Consider the following 17666-nt stretch of genomic DNA (forward strand, 5'->3'; position numbering starts at 1 on the left):
ACAAGTTTTGCACATCCATAAATTAAGGATCTCTGCTTCTCACAAGAGCACAAAAAAATATGCACAATGTAGTCAGTAAAGAGTTTTGTTTAAGGGGAGATTTTTCTCTTGATAGTTTTTCTTCTTTTATATTAGCTTTATCATATGTAGATCAATTACCAAACCATTATAAACTATTATGCTTAGTTTAGTATATTTTTCTTTTGTCGTCTGATTTATCGTCCACCAAGCTTTGTATTGTTAGTTTCCGCATGCACCATATTATTTCGATCCCAACAAGTGGTATCAGAGCCAATGGTTCAGAGTCAATGGTTGAATGAGGTTGAAGACAGATTCAATGCGTGTTTAGATCAAGACGATAATGAAGATTTATTCAAAAAAAAGTTGAATATGATACTACATGTGGAGATAAATTTACAATCACAATTATATTCAATCGTCTGCCGCTGCATCTCTCTGTTTAACCCATGTTTTGGCCACTTTTAACCAATGTCAGTTTTAAGTCATGCCTACTAGTAACGCATGAGTTCCAATGCCAGTTTTAACTCACGCTTCTTTTTAATGCATGAGCTTCTTTTACCTCATGTATATTCTTAACACGTGGGCTCCTTTTAACCCATACTTAGGCTTCTTTTAACCAATACCAAGATTTTTAACCTATACCGATTTTTAATCATGGCAAGCAGCAGTAATGAAGATTATGTGAAGAAGGTGAATCAACTTTGTCAAGAAAATTCAGGCCAAGGGGAGATTGTTAGGAATTGCCCTGAATTTCTAATCTATTAGGACTCTCTTTCTTGAAGGAATGGAAAAAGACTCCTAAAATGATTAAATCTCCTTAATATGTCTTTCCTTTTCTTGGAAGACAAGTTTTGCACATTCATAAATTAAGGATCTCTGCTTCTCACAAGAGCACAAAAAAATATCCACAATGTAGTCAGTAAAGAGTTTTGTTTAAGGGGTAGAGTTTTTCTCTTTGATAGTTTTTCTTCTTTTATATTAGCTTTATCATATGTAGATCAATTGACCAAACCATTATAAACGGTTATGCTTAGTTTAGTATATTTTTCTTTTGTCGTCTGATTTATCGTCCATCAAGCTTTGTATTATTAGTTTCCGCATGCACCATATTATTTCGATCCCAACACCTGCCATTCATATACCACTTCTATCTTGCTATATCACTATTGCCTTCCTTTGTTTCCTATCCATATATTTCTATACATTTTGTATGTCTATTTCCTGCAACCTATCTATAGTTTCTCAATCCGCTCATCTTTTTTTGTGTCTTCTTCTTCTATACAACTTCCAAACATCTATGTTTACATGTGTATTGTATTTGCTCCAGTACAGTTCGAGGTCTTGGGACTCTCTGCATCCATATTGCTTCATTTCGGGCTTTCTAGATATGATAAATGACTGCTGCCAATACTGCCTGTGTGAAAGATCTTCCTATTTTTGCTTTTGCTATTCTGGTCATCCTTCTCCATATCCCTGTCACCTCTGTGTTCTTTATGTTCATCCTAATCCATTTGAGCACCTCTTCTAAACATATCTTAGAGAATGTGCATTCAAAGAATAGGTGGTCAATCGATTCTGTTTTTCCTTCACATAGCATACAGTCACTATCTTCTGTAATCCTCATTCTTAATGCTCTATCTTTTGTCAACAGTTTCCTACGCATTGCAAGCCAACAAATGAAGCTATGTTTAGGATTATTCATTCTGTTCCACACCCATTTGCTCCAAGGCCATTGTTCCAGTCCCCCTCTTCTCCAGTGGTAGCCACTCTTAATTGTTTATTTTCCAGCCTTAGTTTGCCATCCATTTTTTACATAACTTGTTGCATATGTATCACGTATAGAACATATCTTCCTCCAATACCAACAACTTCCTTGTGGAGGATTGTATTGCCACCAATTATCCCCTTTCAAGTAGATATGGTTTACCCATTTAACCCACAGTGTGTCTTCTTTGTTTGCAATGTGCCAAACATACTTTGCTACAGCAGCTTCATTCCATATGATGCATTCTCTTATTCCCAGTCCCCCTTCTCTTTTGGTCTACATACTAGATCCCAAGCTACTAATGGCACTTTATTAGATGTGCCTTTCCCATCCCATAAGTAGTTTCTACATAATGCCGTAATGTCCTTTAAGATCTTCTTTGGTAGAATGAATATTGCTGCCCAGTAGGAGTGTATATTTATCAACACAGAGTTGATCAATTGAACTCTTCCTGCATATGAAAAGTTTTTCGATCCCCAAGAATGTATTCTTGAGCTTAGTTTATCCACCCGTACTTCACAGTCTCCTGCTGTCAGTATCCTTGAAGCTACAAGGACCCCTAAGTATTTAAAAGGCAAGGTCCCCTGTTTATACCCTGTTATGTAAGGCCTGGTAAAAATTTCTACTCAAAACCCGAGAGCTCGTAGTGCCAATTTAGGTATAAGTGTTAGAGATTTGTAAAATTCCTCGCGGCGAGCTTGCTCGCTGCGGTTCGGACCCTTTAGACTGATCTATGCATTAAAAAGTTAAGGAATAATGTTTTCCAGAAAAGTGCATTTTTGCGGTCCATTATGCGATCGCAGAATAGCTATGCGGACCGCATAATCGCCGCAGAGTCAGGCAGTGTGATGGTAAATTTGAGGTCAACTATGCGGCCAATTATGCGATCGCATAATCACTATGCGGGCCGCATAGTCATCGCATAATCCCCTTGAAATTTTTGTAAGGGGCAGTTCTGCGGTACATTATGCGACCGCAGAACAGGTATGCGGACCGTATTTCTGTCGCATACCCAGACAGTGTGTTCAGGTTTTGGGGCCATTTTTGCGGTCCATTCTGCGGGCCGCATGTCCATTATGCGATCGCAGATCGTCGGGGCTCCTATTTTCTAACTTTTAAAATCCGACCCATCCCATTAAAAATACCCCATTAGACCATTTTTCTGATATTTCACTGCATATAGAGTAAGAGAGGAAGTTCTAGAGAGAGAAGGAGTGACCTTCATCAAGTCCCCACTCAATCCTTGCCCCAAATCCTTGAAGATTGTCAAGTGAAATTACTAGATCTTCACCCTAAGAGGTAAGAACTTGTACCCTCATCTATAATTTCGAAATTTCTATTAAAATAAGTGATAGCAAGTGGGTTCATGGGTATAAGGCTGATAATCTTCCATAAATAAAAGATAATGGGGTATGGGGAGGTTGTGAACCAAAAAGATAGCAATTGTGGTTTAGGATGATGAAAAATCTCTCACAAAAGGGTCCTAAAATCATTGTGCATACTTAGTGCTTGATAATTTACTTAAATGAGCTAGAATCTTATTCATGCCTCTAATTCTTGGTTCAACTCGTAATTTTCATAAAATAGATCTAAGTTGCTAGGAAATTCCGAAATTTATTATAAGCATTTAAGGAAAGCTCCATTGAGGTATGTATGGCTAAAAACCTCTCCTCTTAGAAATTGAGCTTCCATGTGCCCTTGCAAATGTTGTAAGTTCGAAATTTGATTGATGTAGTACTTGTTATGTTAAATGAATTGATATTGTGAAGATGCATGTAGAAGGTGCTTCTTCATGTGCTTAATGTGTTATTCTTTGCAAATTGAGGATGTGTGGAGAACATGATCTATGTGCTAAATGCGTAAATGTCAAGTCAAGGTTACATTGGGACTAATATGCCGAACTAGATGAGTTCCTCTCTATGCTTATAACTTAAATTGCTTTTGTATGTGCCTATGATCTTAAATGGCGAGGTAAATGTTGAAAACGGGAACAATGTAAAATGTGAGTTAGGGAATGTGGTAATTGTGGCCCAAAGAACCGATGAACTAATACATGTGAAACCAAAGATTGAAGTGAGATGATTAACGGAGAAATGGTAACGTCTCGGGGAGACGGCTTAGCCGATCGCGTGATCGGACGCCATGTTATATACACATGGTGGTAATGTATTGATAATTGAAACTGGAAAGTGAGAATGAAATAATGGTAACGTCTCGGGGAGACGGCTTAGCCGATCGGGCCGTGATCGGACTCCGCTCAAGGAAGCGGTGGTAATGTGGATAATGATACAACAGTATGGAATGCTCCAATCTAAAATTACAAAAACTATGTGAACCTCTTATATTGTTGACGTGGCGCTTATTTGAAGCTTTGTTGTCCTTATGATTTCTTTTTACTCTTGTATGGTTGTTCTTTCTAACGGGATGGTGTTTAGTTATACATACTAGTACTATTCCATGGTACTAATGCCCCTTTTGCCGGGGGCGCTACATTTTTAAATGAATGTAGGTGGCTCCATAGCGGATAGTGCCGATCGCGCATAGCGGAGCATCCTCCTCTCAAAGTCTTGGTGAGCCCCTTTCTCCTTCAAGGGGTTATGTTATACACCTTTTTGTTATAGATATCCACTTTTGAGGTATAGCCGGGGCCTTGTTACCGGTGTTGTTATCATTGTCTTTTGTATCCTTAGAGGCTCCGTAGACGTTTGTGTGGGTTATGTACGGGCGTTGGATGGGTCCGTGAACTATGTTGTAATTATTAACTCTTGCTTTCTTCTAAACTATAACTGTATGAAATCTTGGGAACCTAACTACGGTTTAAGGTTGTAATATAAAATGAACTATCAATGTTGAATGTACAACCCCTCTTATTGTCTAATTAAACGGAAATCGGATTCCTTAATCACATTGAGTTGGGTAGAAAGTGTTTGATAAGGCTTGCTCAGTTGGGTTCACTCGATTGAGCGTCGGTCGCGCCTCCCGAGGTTGGGGCGTGACATGTTACTTCACAAATATCTGCTAGGCATTGTCTATCCATATTTGCACTATAGACATTAGACTTCCCAGCATTCGCACTTAGTCCAGATGCATTAGAAAATGTTTGCAAGCCCCTCAACATAAGCAGTACACTTTGATAATCTCCTTTACAGAACATCAAAACATCATCGGCAAAACATAAGTGATGTAGCTTCAAACTTTTGCACTTCGTATGAGAAGAAAATCCATCTAGCGTGGCTACCCATTGCATGATTCTTGTAAAATATTCCATACATATCACAAATAGAAGAGGTGATATAGGATCTCCTTGACGTAATCCCCTTCTCCCCTTAATACATCCATATAGTCCACCATTCAAAGCAATTGAGTATTGAGTTGTAGATATGCATACCATAGTCCATTTGATGAATTTGGGAGGAAAGTTTAAGGCATGTAACATTTCTTCCACAAATCCCCATTCCACAGAGTCATACGCTTTCTTTAGGTCTGTTTTAATCAAACAGCTTCTTGTGGATTTCTTCCTGTTATACAACTTCACCAAATCTTGACAAATGAGTATATTTTGTACTATGCTTCTGCCTTCCACAAATGCACTCTGGTTCTCAGCTATTATTGAGGGCAGTACATCTTTTAATCTGTTGCATAACACCTTTGAAATTATCTTATAGACAGTTTTGCAGCATGCAATAGGTCTATAATATCCTACCTCATATGCATGGTTATTCTTTGGGACAAGAGTTATAATAGTTCTGTTAATGATCCTCAGCATTTTTGTAATTTCAAAGAACTCCATCACACTACCAATTACATCTTGCTTCACCACTTGCCAGCAATCCTTAAAGAACTGAGATCCATAGCCATCAGGGCCTGGGGATTTATCTCCTGCAATTGACCACAAAGCTGCCTTACTTCTTTTTCAGTAACCTGAGCTTCCAATTTTTCTCTCTGCTCCTGTTGAACTACAGGTCCTTTCCTCACTAAATTGCTGCACACATGTTGCATGTCTCCTTTGCACTCCCCCAACAGATTCTTGTAAAATTTTATAAAGGCAGTTGCAATCCCTTCCATATCTGTAGTTACCTTCCCTTCTGCATCCTTTATAGAGAAAATCATGTTAGCATACCTTCTGGCTTTTATCACATTATGGAAGTATTTTGTATTTTGATCACCCTGTCTCAGCCATTGTATCTTGCTTTTTTGTCTCAAGAATTGCTCCTTTGTTGCCTTCCATTTGATGCTTTCTTTCATCAATCTGATTTCCTCTGCAATTAGCTCAGCATTTCTAGGGTCTTTTTGAATCTTTTCTTGGCATTCTATCAAGTTTGCCATTGCTGTTTCAGCCCTTCCTTCAACATCTGAAAAGCTTTCCCTATTTAGTCTTTGCAGTACACTTTTAGTTCTATTCAACTTCTCCACCAATTTGTACATCTTTGTGCCTTTCATCTCCTTCTCCCATACTTCTTGTACTCTTGCTTTAAATTCTGGTATCACACTCCACATATTAAAATATCTAAACTGTCTTTTACGCCCTATATTCCCTCCTTCCCAGTTTATAATTGTTGGACAGTGATCATAGATGCCCTCACTCATGAAATGCACCTCTTATGTAGGTAAGTCAGTCATCCATTCAGTATTAACCAGCACACGATCTATTTTGCTATAGACTCTACTATCTCCTCCTTGCTCGTTATTCCATGTGAAGAAAGCTCCTGAAGATCTAAGCTCTTTCAAACCACATATTTCAATACACTGTCTAAAGTCTCTTGTTTCAGCCATAGTTACTTTGCCTCCTATTCTTACTTTGCTTCCTATTCTTTCCTCCCTATTGAGAACACAGTTAAAGTCACCCATCACAATCCATGGTCCATCCATTTGAGCACCTATCTGGTTAATATCTTCCCATAGCTTCTTCCTTGCTGCTTGCTCATTAAAACCATACACTAGTGTAACATTAAAGCTGATTCCATTCCCTTGATGTTTAACTTTGCTATGAATTACTTGCTCAGTCACTTCCTTTATATCTACCTCATATAGTTGAGGTTTCCACAGCATCCATATCCTACCTCCTGGGTGTTTTCCTAAATTTGTTATGAATGACCATCCTTGACAGAGATAAAAAGAAGCTTTTTGTGTCGTAACTCTCTTTACCTTTGTTTCCAGAAATCCAAACAAGCCAACTCTCAGATTATGGATAAACAGATTCATTTCTCTCTGGCTTGTTCAGACCTCTGGCATTCCAAAAATCAATTCTATCCATTAGGGTTGGGATTACCCCACCCTTCCCATGTCTAATTTTTGTTTAATTTCTTTTCCTGCACAAGAGAACCAAAGAATTGTATGAGAAATTGAGAATGCATGATATTGAAGACTTGTAATTGTGGTTAAGCACACGTGCGTAAATTACAAAGTGTAATTGTGATGCATGGTGTTACATTATATTTTGTCTAATCAACTGTTAATCACTAGGAGTTTAGGACAGATCATGAAAGCCTTAGGTATTCGAAGAGCCAAGATAAGTTGGAAAAAAAAAGCATTTTAATAAAAATTGGAAGAGTTACATAAAAACAATTTCATATGTTATCCGCTATACACGAGGAAAAAGATAATGTGGTTGCCGATGCTCTATTTAGGAAATATGCTTAATGCTTTGATTAATAAAATGCTAAGTTGGAAGATGTAGTCACATATGCTAGCGGTTTTGATCTATTTGTATACACTTGAAAATTCATGGGGTCAGGGTATGGAACCAAAGTCAGAAAAATATGACTCTAAAATAGTAATAATATCATGTAAAATGGAACGGATATTATAATTTTGTTGATTCAATATGTTCATTGACATTTGTAGCCTAGGATATGCGGCATCTTTTCTGGAAATTGCACCAATTGATAAAAGAGGTGAGTGTAATTAGGAAGCATCGGTGTAGTGTGGACCATCCCAACTCAACACCACAACAAAGATGGTTAAAAAAAAAGTTCCAGAGATCATGTTCCTTATAGGGAGAAAAATGAATAAATCAACATATACAATATGAATATAGAGCCAAAAGAATAATAAAGTATATGAACCACAAAAAAAAGTTATACTGCTGGGAACAAAAAACTGAAATAAAACTCCATCTTCATATTCACTCAAAACAGAAATTTGTGATCTCAAATTGCTGATTTCTTGATCTTGTGTCGGTAAAACGCCTTCTTCTTCTTGCTAGAAGTGTTCTTAATTGTCAGCACAACTTTTCCAGCTTCATTGTTCTTGAATGTGTTGCGAATTGGCGAGCTCAACTTCTTCTCCTTCTGAATGATAATTGTGTAAGAGTTCTCATCCTCTGGCACAAATTCCTCCTTATATCTCACTTCCCCTCCCACTATGGTAACATCCCAGATAAATGTACTTCCCACCTGACATAATTTTAAATTTACCAAAAAAAATCAGAATCACCATATAATAAAAGGGAAAGATAAAAATCTTAACATAACCAAGATTTCATTCCCAAAAGTTACCTCTGGTGCAGGTATTTCAATGTTTTCAGTTGATCCAGCTTTAAGAAGAATTTCAGAAGCTTCACAGTCAGAGGCTGAAAACTCAAAGTCATTCTCCCTCTTGAGTCCACCATATTGAATTGGGATTTCTTGGATAGGAATGTACCTGTTCAAGCCAAACAGTTCAGCATTAACACCCAATAGACTAGGGGGGAAAGAAATTTCGCATTCGAGGACTAAAAATGCTGAAAAACTGAATTTCTTAAGTTTAAGGAAAAGAACTTACTTGAGCAAAGTCTCAGTGACCTTAGCAGGGCGAGCAAAACGAATTTGCTTTTGGTTCTTTGAGTTAGGAAAGGAGAGAGCAATGACTGGAAAGCATAATACTAAAATGGAACATTGATGAATATCTGAAAAAAAGAAACAGGTGAAATGGTCACATAAGGTTTATAGTAAATTTTTCATAGGCAATTTTAACTACCCATAGTAAGATAATTTTCACAACCTATATTTCTGCAAAATGTTGTCACACCTTGGATCCTCCAAAAATGTACTATTTTTGGAGGATCCAACACGTACTGATATTTTCGGAGAGTCCTAGTAACATAGTTTACAACTATATATGCTTGCACTTTATTCTAAGAACTCACTAACTGAAAGTAAAAACAAGGAAAATGGAATAGAATACTCACATTTTTTGCAACAAATTCAGGGTAGTTATCCTGAAGAAGATCAACATCTTGTTTTCTAGCAATCCTGACCTCTTTCTTGGAAGGTCCAGGGGAGTTCTTCAGATCATTAATCTGAAGCAGTGAACTGACTCCACCAGCCTTGAAATCAAGCTGCTGAATACCCTTCTCCATTAACTGCACTCTCCACCTCAAGAACTGCTTACGTTTCTCCTCCGTCCCGAATGTCTTGTTATACAGCTCTTGATCATCCAAAACTCCAAAAATGTTGTAACAAATTGGGTGGCCTTGGTTATCAATTCCACTCATGTAAGCAGTTGGAGCAAGATCTGACCCTAAATCTTCCTCCAAGATTGATTCGACCTCAAAATCCTTCCTCCACTGGAGTGTTTTCTTGAGCATTTCGAATAATTCATTCACTTTGTAATCCCTTGCTCTCAAGAATTTCAAAATAACCACATTGGTTTTCTCACCCCCTTTGCTAGGCAATAGAGGTACCCCCCCCCCCCCCCAAATGGAGATCTCTTTATCCACTTCATCAACATCCAAATCAGCCCCCTCTTTCTCACTCTCTTTCTCCTCTTTATTCTCACAATTTGTATCGCAATTTTCCTCATTCTTTGTCTCTTTCTCCTCAACCTTGTTCTCATTATCTTTCTTTTCTTCCTCTTCACCTGATGGTGATTTCTCTGGAGACTTTTTGGTGGAACTCTCTTCTTTTTTGAAGAGAGTGTTACCAAGAATGGCCTCCTCGAGTTTTGATTTGAGATCATTCAAAGCCTTCTTCTCATTCTCTTTGAGATCAGAGAGAAAGTTGCTCTCTTCTCTATAAGAAGAGCTCTTTTCTATTGCCTTTGGTTTGGTCTCCTCCTCCTCCTCTTCTTTTACTTTCTCATTCTCAACCTCCTCTACAATCTTTTTAGCCTCTAATTCTTCTTTTGGAACAACAACCTCAGCTACTTGAGTTGCCTCAGATTGCACCTCTACTGTCATGTTTGATTAGTAAATAGCACAAAATTTTGTACTGGATCTTGGCAATCACCTCCTAAACAGCTGAAAATTTAAGAAAGTGTGAGAAAAAATTTGGGACCCCAATCGTTTGCTCTTGGATTGGACTAAGCGGCAATCCTTACTGTGGAAGCAGACCTTGTCATTCTTCTCCTTCAATGCCAGTGGATAAGTACACTAGGGCTGGAATGCTCTTTTATCATGTATGTGGATTACTTGGTCGATTACCTGATTGCACTAGTCTCATAGCCCTCTCTTTAGCGTCCCGCCATTCCTTCTTGTTAACACAGGAAATCTAACTCATTCTAAGGTAGAGCTCTTAGAGTCCTACTTAAAGTGAAAGGTAGTTCTTTAGTTAAAGCAAGGAGAGCAGAAACTGAGGGAAAAAACCTATGTTCTTACGCGGGATGGGAATAAAGGCCAAAAAAGTACTCATAATACAACAACTACAATGCCTCAATTCCAAACAAGCTAGGGTTGGCTATATGAATCATGACTAACCATGTTTCCCATTGGAAACCATCTCATTCAAACATTTTACAAAATAAAATAAAAAATGAAAAATATTAGAAGTTCTCGATATCTCCAACCAGTGGCGGAGGCAGCATCTCCACGAAGGGGGTTCAAAAATTCTTTTTGTAGCTAGTGGAAATTGAACCTATGACCTTGTTAAGGTTTTGAACCCCCTTGACCACTAAACTACACTTTTGGGTTGTGTTAAAGGGGTTCAAAACTTAACATATAAAGGTAAAAAACAGATTGTGCCTTATATATACAGTGTAATTTTTCGACGACGGGAGTTCGAGTGAACCCCCTTCCGCCCCCCAAAATCCGCCCGTCTCATACTAGCATATGAATCTCTAACAAGATGGAATTGAAACCCCTAAAAAATTGTTCTAAAAACCAAAGAAGCAGCTCCCTATTAGAAGTAGAAAATTGAAACTTGAAAAATGTCACAATTTCCTAGTTAGGCGAAGCCATAATTTGAAGTTTATGTACTGGGTTCTAAACTAATAATTTATACCTATTAAATGAATTTTTTAAGAAATAAACAAAGTTTGGACCAGAGTTATTAGGTTTGGGCCGAACCCGTAACTTGGTCTCTGGCTCCGCCATAACTCCCTTATGTAAACATATTCGTTTAACAAAATCAGCAAATTCAACAACAAATAGCAGAAAAACTGTCACCTAGAAAACTCGAAACCATAAAATTGAAGAGAAAAAAAAAGGACTAGACAACTTCTGATTATTAAGGGAAAAGAAAGAGAAGAGTTAGAAATTCACCTTAGGGACTTGAATGAGCTGCTCTCTCTCAATTTTCACAATGACTATGTTGTTTGGGAGGTATTTGGGATGAGAAGTGAAGAGAGGTTTTGCAACGGTTATATATTTGTTTGAAAATCTCAACGTGTGTGTGGGACCCAAAACGGTCCAATTTAATTTGTAGGCTGACACCGCACCGCAGGCCGCATGGCATGTTAGAGCCGTTGGGGGATTCTTTTTTCCTAGGCTGTATTCCAGCAAACGTGATTTGTCCTTAATCATGTTTTTGGCCCCACAACCAACATTTTATTCGCTAGGCTTTAATCATTTGACTCGGTCCAAATCTCACATTTTAGTAAGAAAATGTCAAATTTTCTGACACAAATTGTCTCTTAAGTAAGTAGTAGAGTAATTAGTAGTAGTCGTAAAGAATATTCCATGATAAATCCAGTTTCATAAGGAAAAATTGGAAGAAACCAAAAAAAAATAATTAGATCATATAAACAAAGCATAGTAACTCAAACACCTATTTAATTTAGTCTATTTGGCTTTGCTTCTTTTTGGCCAAACGTGTTTTTTTCTAAGTAGAGTGTTTGGCCGTTAGACGGGAAAAAAAAAATTTGAGTAGAATTAGCACAAGCAATTTTTGAGAAGAAAAAAACAGTTTCTTTCTAAAAACACTTTTTTAAAAAGCACTTTTGAGCAACATACACTTATAACCTATTTGGCCAAGCTTCTTCTTTTTCAAAGTTGAAGTATTTGGCCAAGCTTTTAGAAGGAAAAAAAACGTTTTTGGGTAGAAGCAGAAGCAGTTTTGTAGAAGCAGAAAAAAGTAGCTTCTCTTCAAAAGCATTTTGAGAAAAATACACTTAGCTAGCGTTTGGCCATAGATCTCAAATTTATTTTGAAAAATCTGATTTGGGTGAAATTTGATTTGAAGATGAAAATGTGTTTGGACATAGGTTTTCAAAACATATTTTCCAACTTTATTTTGGAAAAACATGTATATAATTTCCAAGTTTTGGGATTTTGGCCCAAAATCAGCTCAATAGCTGATTTTGGGATTTGAGATTTGAGATTTGGAATTTGGCCAAAATATGGGCAAAATTTATGGCCAAACATGAGTTTTGAAAATAAATTCCAAATTTATTTTGGCAAAACTTATGGCCAAACGGGGCCTTAGAAGCAGTTCTTAAAAGCTTGGTCAAACAATAATTGCTATTCAGAAGTGCTTTTCAAATTAAATAGGCAAACTCAAATTGTTTCTCACCAAAAGTACTTTTGAGAAAAAGCACTTCTCCATAAGCTAATTTTTGCAACTTGGCCAAACAGACTATTAGAAATATTCTTTAAAGACTTGGCCAAACACTAATTGCTGTTCAAAAGAGCTTTCAAATTAAATAGTCAAACATAAACTGCTTCTCACCAAGAGTATTTTTTTGAAATGCACCTTTGAGAAAAGCACTTTCAAAAAAAAATTTAAAAATTTGGCCAAACACATTATAAATCACTCTTACAAAATTATATAAGTCACTTTAGTAAATTATAAACTTTAATGGGAAAATGACACTGTATAGCCGCTCTCAAATTAATAGCCAAAAAAAATATCTTTTTTGTATATATATTATATACTAAAATTATACAAATTTTATACACTTTTTTGACTACCAAATATAAATAGTTTCTAGCGCGAGCTAAATGTGATAATAGCCCAAACTTTAATAAGTACTTTATTATTTCATTATAGCTTTTTAACCTTAGGTATAGAGAGCTGAAGTCCGACATTGATGTGAATATTAGATGTAGGTCCTTTACATTAGGAATTTTTACATTCCTATGCCATATAGGAAACTATATTACCCTCAATGTTTAAGGTTTGATATAATTACATTTAGTATACCTAATTACCAATTATATACCATTAGTGATTTTTAAGGGTATTAATTACACTCCTAATTTAATGGTACCGTACATTCCTTCTAATACCACTCCCCCCACGTTTCTCTCTCCATTTCCCACACCTTCACCCATGTTTTCCTCCCATACCCATGATTTCTGTATCAAAATCTCATTATTTCTTCCATAGCCAAGGCACTGTCGGCACCTCTGCAATCTTGTCCCAATGTTTTTGTGCTCGGGGAAGATGAGCACAAGCCTGGTCGATTTGATGGTTAAGATTTCGGGTTCCTTCACATTAAGGTTTATCTCCCAGAGTTTGATTCTCAATATGTTCTGAGCTCGAACAGATCTTTTTATCTTTTTCTTTTGATACTTCAATTGTTGGCAAAAGTCAATTTTCTTGTAACAGTTCATGGGAGGATTTTGCTTAGGAAGATCTATCCCTTCATCATGTTTTTTTGGATTCCATATTTAGCATAGCAGTTTCGTAAAGAGTAACAAAAGCATATAGGAGAATCACAGAATTGTAGCATAATTGGAATTTTTGACATAATTGTATTTTTTGCAGATTTGTAGAAGTTTTAGTCGCTTTTGATTTGTGAAAAACAGTAAAAATAACATCTACAATCAGAATACAAATACTCTACCATTTATCGATAAAATATCTACAAACTGGGTACATTGAATTTATATCCCAATTCCCATTCAATTGTAGCATAATTGGGATTTTCGACATAATTGCATTTTTTTGCAGAAGATTTGTAGAAGTTTTAGTCGTTTTTGAATTGTGAAAACAGAAAACTAAAGCAATTCTACAATCAGAATACATATAATCTACAATTTATCTACAAAATATCTACAAACTGGGTACATTGAATTTTAATATCCCAATTCCCATTCAATTGTAGCATAATTGGGATTTTCGACATAATTGCATTTTTTTGCAGAAGATTTGTAGAAGTTTTAGTCGTTTTTGATTTGTGAAAACAGAAAACAAAGTATCTACAATCATAATACAAATAATCTATAATTTATCTACAAAATATCTACAAACTGGATACATTGAATTTTAATATCCCAATTCCCATTCAATTGTAGCATAATTGGGATTTTTGACATAATTGCGTTTTTATCAGAAGATTTGTAGAAGTTTTAGTCATTTTTTATTTGTGAAAACAGAAAATAAAGTATCTACAATCAGAATACAAATAATCTACAATTTATCTACAAATTATCTACAAACTGGGTACATATTTGGACTCGACATGCTTCCCCTGAAATGTATGTTTCACATTTTAGATACAGATTTTTGTCCAAAACAGTACTAAATCATCCACCTTTTTTTTACTAACACGCATCTGCAATATTGTTACGTTAGACGTAAGTGTTGACAGCCTAGAACAACATGTATATTTTTAATTCTTTCAGTTGAGTTCCAAGTAATTAAATATTTTAAAAAGATGAGATCGAATCCATTAAAACCAGACAATTAATTAAGGAATTTCCAATATTAGCGCGCCTAAATAAGGACGTCTACAACTACAATGATTCCTTATTTAATGAAATATCTGGAAGAATATTTACTTCCCCAATTTTAGCGCGCCTAAATAAGGAATCCTATAGCTACAATGATTCATTATTTAATGCATTGTCTATATTTTGTAGAAATACTATTAGCATGAAGGGTAATATGCAAACTATCAACATATTTGGTAATATAGTTTCATATATGGTATAGGAACGAAAATTTCCCCTTATTTTAAGGTCTTCCGAGGTTCATTTAATTAGTTTTAAGGTCTATTTTCTTATCATACAATTTACTACATTTTTTTCAAGCTGTCATCATCTAACTTTCATTTTGGAATCGTTGGTTGGCAAATTCAACTGATAAGCCAACTTAAACTTTTACACCACTAATATTCTTTCGCATGCCCATTGGGATCACCTTTAATTAGAATCAATTAATGATATTTGATGAGATCAAAGCTGTAAAAGAAAGTCGCAGATGCTTGAAATTTAAAGAGAAAATTGTAACGAAATTAGAATAAACAGAATTAATATAAACTTGACAAGGAACAACATGAGCTGAATATGTTGTTTAGTGTTGTATATGAATAAAGTATTAACATATGTACAAGAGAGACCTATTTATTGCAAGGAACCAGTCGTTATGCGCCTAAACTACTTTCTTGTCCTGCTCCAAATTTTGTCTTTGAAAGCTCGACACAATAAGTTAACGTTCAAGCTGTTACTTGCTCCCGCGGCAGTACCCTTTCAATCTAGAAGTCATGTTGACTAATTCACTTAACTCCACGTTCAGTCTACGTATAGGTAGGGGTATCAATGGTTCGGTTCGGACGGTTATTTTATAAAATTTATATCATATTAATTTTTCGGTTGTTCCATTTTGGATAACCAAATTAGACTTTTCGAAATCGTCCCAATCACTCGGGTTTTCTTCAGTGTTGGTACGGTTCGATTAATTTTTCGGTATTTTTTTAAAAATGTCATGCAAGCGTCGCTAGTCGAAGTTAGAAGGCGATAAATGTATGCTTGCATAAGACTTTGACAAAACTCTCTAGATCTTTTTACTATTTTAAAAGCGATGATCAAAGCAACATGAAAGATGTCCAGAATAGAGATTCATCCCACTATTTTATGGTAGTATAAAACAAATTAAGCAAAGACAAGAGAAATATAAATCATACGAATGGAAAGATACTAATCAAGTTGGGACTCAAGAATAGAGCTTATTAGAAGATTAGTATCCAGCAAGAGAAATCTAAATCATACGATAGGAAAGATATCCAATACCTTGTGGCTTGCTACTAAAGATAGCAGGAATACCTAGTGGCTTGCTACTCAAGATGTTGGAACTAATTTAGTTTCGATATGAGTAGTAGAATAGGTTGAAGTTGGGACTCTGGATATTAATTATTTAGTCACTTGTAACCATTTCCATAATCCCAAGACCCAAGAAAAAAACTTAATGCTTTGTTAGTTTTAAACTTATTATATAAAATATATTTTTCATATATAAATTTATTCAGTACGATTCGATATTTTTTTGATTTATTTTTATAAAATTAAAAACTTATTCCTATCATTCGATATTATTATAAGTTTATATAAGAACCTATGGTTTTCCTAATAATCGATTCGGCACGGTTCGATTCGGTCGGTTTCGTCAGCTTTTAAAGATCCATTGACACCCCTTACGCATAGGTACAGACGATTCAGAGGAACCCAACAAATTTTGCTTAGATCTGATATTTTATTAAAAATTTTATGAAATATACAACAGCAATAACAACAACAAACTCGATATAATCCCACAAAGTAAGGTCGGAGAAGGGTGAGTACGCATGTTGTTTCTGATAGACCCCCGAAGGTAAAAGATTGTATTAAATCTGTATAAATACTTAAATGTGAATCCATTGACTAAGACGAGCTATAAGTCTAGTGATAAATTGAGAGCCACAAACTTCAAATACTAACTCCGCCTTTTGATTAACGTTAGTTTGTCCCATACTCGGGGGGAAGAATGGTTACTCGAACGGGGTATTAACTGATAGAAACTTTAACGATTTGATCAAAGTAACTTTCTTCACTCTGGCTATTACAGATATAGCCTTTTAAGGTCATACCTTCCTTCTGTTTTGTTGTTTTGTTTCCGTTTGGGTTTAAGGTTAAATAATTAATTCTCTCTCTTTTGTTGCCATTGACGTTGATGAACAACTGATAGATATTCACGTGGTGCTCGTCGGCACCTCCTTTAAACAAATACCTTTAGTCAAAGACATGATTTTATTTATTGCGCTTCTGTTTTTTTGCCCCTTTTTAAATATTTTAAATTGGCCTCAAATATGAACCTGTTCTAATACTGACAAAAGTTCAACTTTATCAGAACATTAGATTTATCTCTGGTTTTCGGTAAAGCTTTATTTTAAAATGATAAATGTTCATTTAGCATGATTGAGGTTACCAGGCAACTTATGGTACTTCAGTATATCACAATTCACAGTTAACTTTATAAAATTTTTCAAAAGTGGGAATTTATCCTTTTGACCGAACTTCCAAAAAGTATTTATTCTGAGAAATGTTTATGCCATAATAGAATTCCAGATAAGAATTTTGGGAATTGGGAATTTTTGCAATCAATCCATTTGATAAGCAATATTAGATGTCGCATTTTCAATTTTTGAACTTTATTTGATGTAAATTTTAATATGGGTAGATTACTGTAAACACCACCATAATACAACTTAGTTGTGTAGATATGTCTCCTCTATCTCAAAATAAAGTGCTTGGTGACATGTTTGGCTGTTACTTCTTTAGGAGTTACAGACATCATTAGTTTTAATAAATAATAAATAACTGAAAATATAAAAAATATACATTATAAGAAAATCCATCTCCCCAACAGTTTTAAACATGTATCCAAGTCAATTCCATTCCTCTATCGTTGGAAAGCATCGTATAACAGGTTAGCTTGTAAAGATGTCCCAAAAACCTTCAATCCAAGTAGAGAACAAAAACCGTTCA

The 17666-nt window shown here is 35.6% G+C and overlaps 1 pseudogene across 1 annotated transcript; it reads right to left on the reverse strand.

The window, feature by feature from the left end:
* LOC109208541 lies at positions 7745 to 11204 on the reverse strand (annotated as a pseudogene). Its single transcript, XR_002065191.1, has 4 exons — positions 8955 to 11204; positions 8549 to 8672; positions 8284 to 8428; positions 7745 to 8181 (listed from the first exon to the last, which is right to left on the reverse strand). The product of XR_002065191.1 is annotated as a patellin-4-like (transcript).

This window comes from Nicotiana attenuata, chromosome 2 (genome assembly GCF_001879085.1).
Source record: "Nicotiana attenuata strain UT chromosome 2, NIATTr2, whole genome shotgun sequence".
In the NCBI taxonomy this organism is placed as follows: domain Eukaryota; kingdom Viridiplantae; phylum Streptophyta; class Magnoliopsida; order Solanales; family Solanaceae; genus Nicotiana; species Nicotiana attenuata.